This window comes from Gossypium arboreum, chromosome 5, assembly GCF_025698485.1.
Source record: "Gossypium arboreum isolate Shixiya-1 chromosome 5, ASM2569848v2, whole genome shotgun sequence".
Lineage (NCBI taxonomy): Eukaryota > Viridiplantae > Streptophyta > Magnoliopsida > Malvales > Malvaceae > Gossypium > Gossypium arboreum.
This window is the reverse complement of record NC_069074.1, coordinates 36,888,055-36,897,458: the sequence shown is the minus strand read 5'-3', so window position 1 is coordinate 36,897,458 and position 9,404 is coordinate 36,888,055. Positions and strand designations below refer to the sequence as shown.

The window sequence follows — 9,404 nt, the reverse complement described above, 5'->3', positions numbered from 1 at the left end:
ATTGAATTCATTAGTTTTTTATTCTATGGGTGATTTTGAAAGTTTACATGGATAAGTGTTGTATTTTTATGATAAATTACCATGGATTTGAAGCTTTAATTTCATTATATGATGATTTTATTAAGTGATTTTAATAGAAAATGACTTTTAGGACCTAATTGTGAAAAAGTTTAGAATTACGGTTTGATGTTGAAATTCTAAATAAAAAGGTTATGTAGTAGTTTAGAATGATGGAATAAAGTGTTTATTGAGAAAAATTAGTTCAATTGATGGGCAAATTAAGTAGGGACTAAATTGTAAAAGCTATAAAATTTAGGTTAAAAGTGTAATTTAAAAAATTGAAGGGCATAAATTGTGAAGTTAATTAGATTTAAATGAGATGCTAATGAATGGAAAATTTTATATTACAGATCAAGAATCAGAATATAAACGTGGAAAAGAGAAAATTGCCGATTAGTCCCTGAATCCCTACAACTTCTATGAATTGGCCAAGGTAAGTTGATATGGTTAAAATTTTATGATTTTTGTTAATTTAGAAATGATATAATGTATTATTTCATGTGTTTGTCATTGAATTATGACTATTGAAAGCATATGAAAAGTGATTTTAATGTTCAAATTGAGTAGAACGCTGGATTGAATACGATTGTTCAGTGGCAAGTGAAGTGATAAATGATGAATTGACAGATAAAAATCATGGTATAACCATGGTAAAGTGTGGAATGTAAGACTATAGCTGGGTTATGGCATCATGAGTGAAAGAATATGGTAGGGCCATAATAATATTAGTGAAAGAACATAGTTGGACTATCGTATCAAGCAAATGATGTACTCAAATCCGTAAGACGTTCTATAATTTGACAAGTGTTGGTAAGTGTTATATGAATGAAAGCGAAAGAATTTAATCAATTGTGATATTGTGCTCAATTAAATAAATTCAACGTTTGAGATTGTGATTGACAATGAATATTATTGAAATGCTCTGTTTAATGGTTTGTTATACCTTTTCGATAAGATTTATTTAAAAGTTTATAAACTTACTAAGCTTTCATAAGCTTAGTTCTATGTGTTTAATGTTCTGTGTAGTTTGACGTGAATTCAGTGGATCAGATCAACACATCAGGCCACACTATCCAGATCGTCATCGGTAGATTTTTGTATTATGACTTATAGTTTATATGACATGTATAGGATTGAATGGTAAAAGGTTAATATGAATGCATGTTAGTATGTTTATATTTAGAAGTTTATTATGGTAGAATAATGAATGAGATTATGTTAGAAAGTTTGGCTAAACAAATTTTATAATGGTTTATTTTGAGGAAAATAAGTATGTTATTTTGTATTGGTTGTTGGATTGGAGTATTTTGGTATATGAGAGTGTTTTGTGCAGGATAAATGCATAAATGGTGAGAAAAGTGGTCTTAAATGGCATATTTTCATCCACACGGGTAGACACACGGACGTGTGTCTACATGGGCATGTGATTTGGCCATATGTCCCCTGCATCTTAAATTTGAGAAACAAAATGCTCAGGATTGGGCACACGGATAGAGACAGGGGTGTGTGTCCCAACCGTGTGTGCCACACAGCCTGGAACATGGGTGTGTGTCTTAGCCGTGTGAAACCTGCACCTAATTTTGAAAAATTGAAATTAACCACACGGCCTAGCACAAAGGCGTGTGGCTGGCCGTGTGGCATAAGTCAGCGAGCTACCTAGATTTGAACACGACCTATAGCACTGGCGTGTCCAGGGTCACACGAGCGTGTCCTTTGGACCACACGGGCGTATAAGCCTTGAATCTTGGAAAATTTTAGAAATTTTGTGAAAAATTCTTAGAGTTCCCGATTAAGTCCCGACTCGATTCTAATACTAAAATTGGGCCTCGAAGGTCCATTTAAGGGACATTATGAATAATTTTAGAAAATGAATAGTAATTAACATGAATTATCTATAAATATTCTGTGAACTTCGGTAATGCTCCGTAACCCTATTCCGGCGACAGATACGGGTTAGGGGTGTTACAAGTCTCTATTAGGAAAACAGGAAAAGTTAGAAATGATATTGGACAAGGTTGAAACCCAAATCTGGTTCGACTGGATTAGAACCAATAGGTTCCTCAGTGGGGAACAAAATGATTTAAAATAGGTAGATTTTTTACACGGTTGTGCGAGAACAACTATAAATAACCAGAGAGTAATTTCTTGGGAGACTTTTTCTCCAAATCTATTTCGGTCTTCTTCATCATCTTCTTTGAGTTGCTTTGAGGAAGCGATGGTTAAGAAAAGCTCTGCATGGAGCAATGATCGTGGGATTTTAGTAGGAAAGGTGGAGAATTCAATAAGCTGCTGCCAGGAGAAGGGAAGCTCCAATATCCAAAAAAGCTAAGCGGACAAGGCGAAGAAGTATCAGGTGAGTTTCTGTACTTAACCCCTAAAATGCTAAGTATGTTGCAAGGTTGCATTGGTCTTTGAATATTCACCGTGATAGTTTAGTAAGCATGAATTAGCTATAATTTCATGGAAATGCATCTATGAAATGCATGTAATGCATGTAAGGGTAACATTTTTGGGTTTAGGCAAAGTTAGGTAGGGAAAATTAGATAATTTTGTTAAATACTGCCATACAGTGTTGAGTGCGCACCCGTGATATACAATGATTCGGGCCTTGCGGAGGGGACACTACGGTATTTGAACATTAATGTATAGGATAGAGAATAGAGAAATAGATGAAAGGCAATGTGAAAAGTAAATAAAAGATCATGGCTAGGCCATGATCTGATCAGAGGTTATGCGCCTAAATAAGTTAGACCTTAGTTGAAAGATTCTATGACATCATGATTAAGATGAATAAGACTATAACTAAAATATGTTATGGCATCATGATAGAAATAAGTAAGATTATAACTGAAAGATGCTATGGTATCATATAGAAGTGCACTAGAACAACAATAGGATGAAGACCATGGCTGCAAGATATTATGACATCATTTGATAATCCACCAAGATAGTAAACACTAGGTTATATTGTGTAAGACCATGTCTGAAAGACGTTATGACACCATAGTTAGTCCAATGAGACATTAAACATTGGTAGTTTTTCAGGATAGTAAGCAAGAAGAATTTGGAGGTGTAAGACCATAGCTGGGCTATGGCAACCAGTATAGCCCGACGAGATGTTAAACAAGGGATAGTTCGACAGGATATTAAACATGGGATGATCCATCAGGACAGTAAATACAGGAATCTCGAGGCATAGGATCATAGTTAACTTATCGTAACCAATGGAGTCAGCTAGGGCATCAAGCATAGGGTGTGCTGTGTAAGTCTATAGCTCGACTATGGCAACATAGATAGTCCGTTAGGATAATAAAAATGGGTGGAAAATCAAAACAAAAAGCATGGGACAACCCGTTAACAAATAAACTGGTTGGGAGGAAAAATAGAAGCATGAACATGCAACAATGAACAACGGGTCGAAGGAATCTGCCATGAATGGGAATGTAATGGAATTGAGAAATGACTACGGGATTAATAGTTATGTAATCTTTTAGGGTATAAAGATGTTAATCTAGTAGGAAGTAGTCATGGTAGGTGACATACTAGTAGTGCCAGTGTATAGACGAATGAACAAAATGGTTTAACCAAGAATCGTAGATAATGATCCACCATTAGAATCTGTCAGAGGGTGCTCAAAGAAACCCTGTAGGGTAGTGATGTGAGACAAGGTATGTGAGTTTGGTCTACAAGAAGAAAAGGGTTAGTTAGAAACCATTGACAAAAAGGAATTCATCGGGTGAAGAATATGTTTGATAAGAATATCCCTTTTTTATGGAAAACCATGGAGTAAGTACTAACCAAATGGCTAGTTAGGCGGGGATATCAAATGAAAAAGAAACCATGAGCCAAATGGGTCACTCAATGATAGTTGGCAGTGAAATGAGGGCCATAATAGGTCAAAGCAGAAAGTCGTGCTATGCTTATAGGTATTGTGATTTAGCTAAAGCAGATTACGAAGAAGTAATCTTACCTCTATTTAATTTAAGGATGATTTACTTCGCTAGGGTAGTGTGGGACCTTGTTAGTCATATCATAGGATGGAATGTGTGCTAGTCACACAGGATTAAGATAAGGAAATAGTTCGTTACAAACTAAACAGATTGAGAGTACTCATTAAGGGCCTTTAGGAAACTAAGTCAGAAAGCCACATTGATAGGGCATAATTGTAAGAAGAAGAAATCCACACTAGGAAAAGTAAAAGAAAAAAAATTTAAGTAAAAGAAATGATAGAGTCCGCAGAGTTGGTGAGACATTCAGAGGAATTGCCAAGGCTAATTGTAGGTAGATAGAATGGTCAAAAGGAAATTGCTCAATAATCTATCCACCAATAGATAGGATCAAGGTTAAGATGAAGTTCGCTACGACGGTTAATAGAAAAGTTCTTAAGACGAATAGGGTGTTTATTGCATTTAATGTTATTATTAATACTATTATTTATCTAAATCCTCGATAAGGTAGAGTGTATGTTGTGTATTGAAGAAACTCACTAAGTTCGTTTGAACTTACGATAGTTGATTTATGATTTCAGGATTTGCGGGATAAGGAACTCGATGAGGGACAAAGCCAGATAGTGTGGAATCAAGTATGCAATTTTTAGTAAAGTCATGCACATAGGAAGGAGGTACCTTTAGGATCTTTGCTATGAGGGTGAATATAATGTATTAATATAGCTTTTTTAAGACCCGAAGCTAAAATAATGAACTTTATTTTTAGAATGTTTGTATTTATTGTAATTTTTGTAAATGAGTAATACAATCTGATTGTTGATCTTTTACTGAGTGAGATTTTAGTATGAATGATAATTAAGTTCTATTGTGATGACCGTACCTAAATCCGGTGAACGAGTCGAGTGGGGGTGTAACGTAAACTCTAAAATTAACTTCTAATGAAATGTGTTATATCTTTTGATAATTGTTATAGGACTATTGATGAGATTAGTTGTAGCTACAACACTAAAAAGCTTGAGCTTGTCAGCTATAGAAGCCTTCAAAAGCTTATTAGATATGGATCCATTTGTGGGTTGCCTATATTGAATGAAATCATCTTGAGTCCATATAGTGATTGTGTTAAAAATTAGCAACATTGCTTGTCAGATTAGACATTGCAACACCTAGATACATCTAGACCCTTGGAACTCCTATATATGGATCTCATAAGGTTGATGCAAAACGAAAGCTTTGGAGGTAAAAGGTATGTGTTTGCATGTGTTAAAGATTTATTATGTTTTACTTGGGTTGATTTTTTAAAGGGAAATTTGGTGAGACAATTGGAGCTTTCAAGATATTATGCACTAAGCTTATGAACGAGAAAAGTTAAAGAATAAACAATATCATGAGAATGTGAAGTGACCACGATAAAGAATTTGATAATAATGATTTCTCTAATTTTTGTGATCAAGAAGGCATCTTTCTTGAGTTTTCAAGCCTAAAGATTCCTCAACAAAATGGAGTTACTAAAAAAAAGAACCACACACTACAATAAATAGCTTATGTAAAATCTCTTTCATCATTTATAGGCTAAAGTCATAACAAGGTTTATTACTTTGTAAATAGATCTCTTTTGCGACCTTAATTATAGAATGACTCCATATCAAAGTTGGAAAATGAGGAAGCCATCCTTTGGGTACTTTTATATTTTTGGAAGCCCTTCCTACATTCTCGAGATCATAAATAAAAAGGGAAATTTGATCTAATGAGTGATAATGATATTTTTATCGGCTACTTTACGAATTTCGTGCCTACAGAAAGTATAATAGGAGGATAAAAAGCATTAGAATCAGCTAATGTAATGATTGGTGATGCTGTAAGAGTAAAGTTTGCTAAACTAAAAGAAGAAATAGTGGAAAACAAATCTCTTATTGGAAAAAAAAAAGATTTGTCTCCAATAGAACAATCCACTTATGCACTTAAACCTTCAATCAGAATTTAAAAGAATCAATCTATTGATCTTGGTATTGGTGATATTTCTAAAGGAGCGAGAACCTAAGGTAAATCCAAGGTTAACTACCTTGAGATGATTGGGATGGGTTGTAACACTTTAATCATTGGACTAAAAAAGCTTGAAGAAGAATTGTAAAACAAACATTGGATTAATGCAATACAAGGTGAGCTTTGGACATTTATGTGAAATGATGTTTGGACTCTTGTTCAAAATACAAATGGTTCTACTAGGTGGATTTTTGAGAACAAATAAGATGAACACAGAAAAATCACAAGAAATAAGGCAAAACTTCTTGCTTAAGACATTTGCTTTTGTTGCAAAGCTTGAGCCCATTAGATTGCTTTTTACTATGGCTTGTTACCTTGACATAAAACTTTACCAAATGGACATAAAAAGCACATTGCTTAAAGAATTTTTTAATAAAGAAGTGTAAGTTGAACAATCAAAAAGGTTTTGTCGATTCACACCATCCAAATCACCTACAAGCTTTCTAAAGCTTTATATAGCCTAAAACAAGCTCTAGGGGCATTGTATAAACATTTGTTAGATTTCTTATGTCAATAAGGTTATGTTCATGGTAGTGTTGATAAGACAATCTCTATTAAGACAACTTCATGACAATCTAATTTTGTGTGGGCAATATTATTTTTTGTTTTATTTCAATTTTAACAAGGGGAGATTTGGTTCACTTGATGAAATCTAAATTTTAAATTAATATGGATTTTGTTTCATTTCATATGTTCTCGATCTAAACATATCAATATAAAACATCATTTTATTCGAGAACATGTTAAATCTAAAGTTGATTTTAAATGTTTTTTTCACTTAAAATCAATTCATAGAAATATTTACAAATAATCTTGATTTGAAAGAGATTTGGAGATCTTAGGTTATTTCGTTCTAAGCCAAAACGTGACACTTGTAGAGCACACTAAATCCTATTAGTGATGTTACTTATGCATAATCAATTATTGTCGATTACTTTGATTTATTTTTGACAATATCACTTTTGGAGATATCTATCACCGCATATTTGACTCTCATAAGGAGTCTAAATTGTTTAACAGTCTTATTGCCACATATTTCAAGGATATATATATAAAAAAAAAGAAAACCTTATTTTTTACAACAATGAGTAAAAGGGAGATTAGGGTTTCCATATTTACTTGTTTCTCTCTTGTGAAAAGCCTCAGTATAAAAAAGAAGTTCAATAATTCCATTTCTTTCATTCTTGCAGCAGCAATCGTCAACAAATCCCATTGAAGCAAGTTGTTGAACCAAACAACGTGAACAAATCCCATTCTCCATATTTATTTATTTTTTTTGTTTTATTCTCTCATCGCAACTGTGAAATAAAACTTTGTTACCACATTAATTACATTAGTTTACCATAGTCAATATGTTAAGAAAAATAATTTATTGCAAATATTTGAACGTAATTACATAAAAAAACAGAATTAAAGTTGGAATTTGATTAATATATTAGGCACCATATTACATGTTCACATGATTTTCCCAAAACATATACACTCTAAACGAGAAGAAACAAGAGTTTTCTAATAGTAATTATATATATATATATAGCTTACATCACATGTATTGATAGGGATATATTTAGGTGAAGGGACATAATGAAAGAGGAGTGCAAAATAACATGGAATAATAGTGTTCCGAAAGTATTCTAAAAAGGAAAACACACGGTCAAATGAGAATCTCAGTTCATTATGGACAATTATAACTGTTGTAGGTAGTGTAATCAATTAGCCATATAAAAAAATGATGGCATGAAAATAAAGTTAAAGTTGTAATTATTTTTTTTATAAAAAGAAGAAAAAGTTGATAAATTATTTTATATATTTTTTCATTTTTTAATATGATAAAAAAGAATGGAGAGATAGAGGAATCCAAGTATTTCCAACTACTTTAAGACAAAATGAGGTTCAGAATTGAAAAGCAACCTTTGCTTTAAGACCTTGAAAAAGGAGGTTTCAAAAGTTAAAAAGGTTAGCTTAGGAATTTGCTTGCTTCATAACCTAACCCACCCTTCCATTAAAATATATTAAATTTATTTCCATTAAAAAAAAGATATGAAAATTAATTAGTATCTTAAACTTGATTAAAAATCAACACAATATGGGTACATATTTTTTTTATTAATATCTTAATTAACTAAATCCTAAGCCATCCCACTTTGCCTATAGTGTCTATATTTAGGGGCCAAAGATTGGGGAGGTTTCAACTTCAACCCTAGCTCTTCCTTCTTTCCCACCCTCAAGAAACCCCATAGATTTTAGGTTACCTCTCCCTTGCCCTAACTCTCAGTCACTTTTTTCATTGTTTTTATGCCAATTCAAAGGGTTTTTCTTCTTCTTTTGAAATGTTTGAAAAAACCCACCGTTTATTTCCCTTTCCCTCTCCTTGTTATTTGATTATGACATTGAACCTTGTTTTTTTGGCTTGAGATTTCCCCATAAATACCTCCCTTTCCCTTTCTCCCCATCCATCCTTATTCACCAAATGCTATATTTCTAACCTTTTAGTATAAGGGTTTGAAGATGAAGAAGAAGATGACGGTGATGATGATGATGATCATCATCATCATCCCAAAGCATTGCACTCTCCATCCATTTTTTTTCATTCAAAACATAATACCATGACATGCTACCATGCATATTTGTTACATCATCATCAACATGACATCCATGTATGTATGTGCCTGGCTCCCTGTATGCCATTTGCAGAGCCCATTGAACTTCGATAGCCTCCGTGAATGGCGTATGAGGAGCCATGCATGTATTCTATGTATTTCATATTTATATATGTATTCCATGTATTTTACACATATATATGATATACATATATGTATGTATATCAATGAATATTCTTCTTTTGCAGGCTTTTCTTTACTCCTTTGCTTGCTTTCCGGCCTGAAGGACACCATTTTTCTGGTCTTCTATTTTTCCCCTACTTCTCTAAGAATCAAAAGGTACATCAACTTCTTCTTTAATCATTAAATCTGTTTTTAGGTTTTCTTCTCACATTTTCTCGAATTTTTTGCAGAGAATAAAAACATTAAAGACCTTTTGGGAAGATTTTGATTTCTTTTTTTCATTAATTACCAAGTTTCCATGTAAATATTATGAGCTAAATATCAAATTACGCCGCTTTTGTAAGAAAATCTGTAGCTTAATTACAGTGAGAATCTTATTTAATTATTTTTAAAAAAAGTAACTGTTCCTGACAATATGGAAGTTACATAAAACATAACATAAGTTGTCTTATCATTTTTATAATTTGTTATTTAGTACTCTACTCTTGTCTGAAGGATCTTTTATTTGACCTCTGGTAATAATATCATTTTATGTAATTAAAATTAAATAAATGTTACCCATTAATATCAGCTA

The 9,404-nt window shown here is 32.7% G+C and overlaps 1 long non-coding RNA gene across 1 annotated transcript; it reads left to right on the top strand.

Moving 5' to 3' along the window:
* Positions 1–8,208: 8,208 nt before the first annotated feature.
* LOC108452326 (uncharacterized) lies at positions 8,209–9,178 on the top strand. The gene is made up of 2 exons (XR_001866374.2): positions 8,209–8,986; positions 9,061–9,178. It is a non-coding gene; the product is annotated as an uncharacterized LOC108452326 (long non-coding RNA).
* The last annotated feature ends 226 nt before the right edge of the window (positions 9,179–9,404 follow it).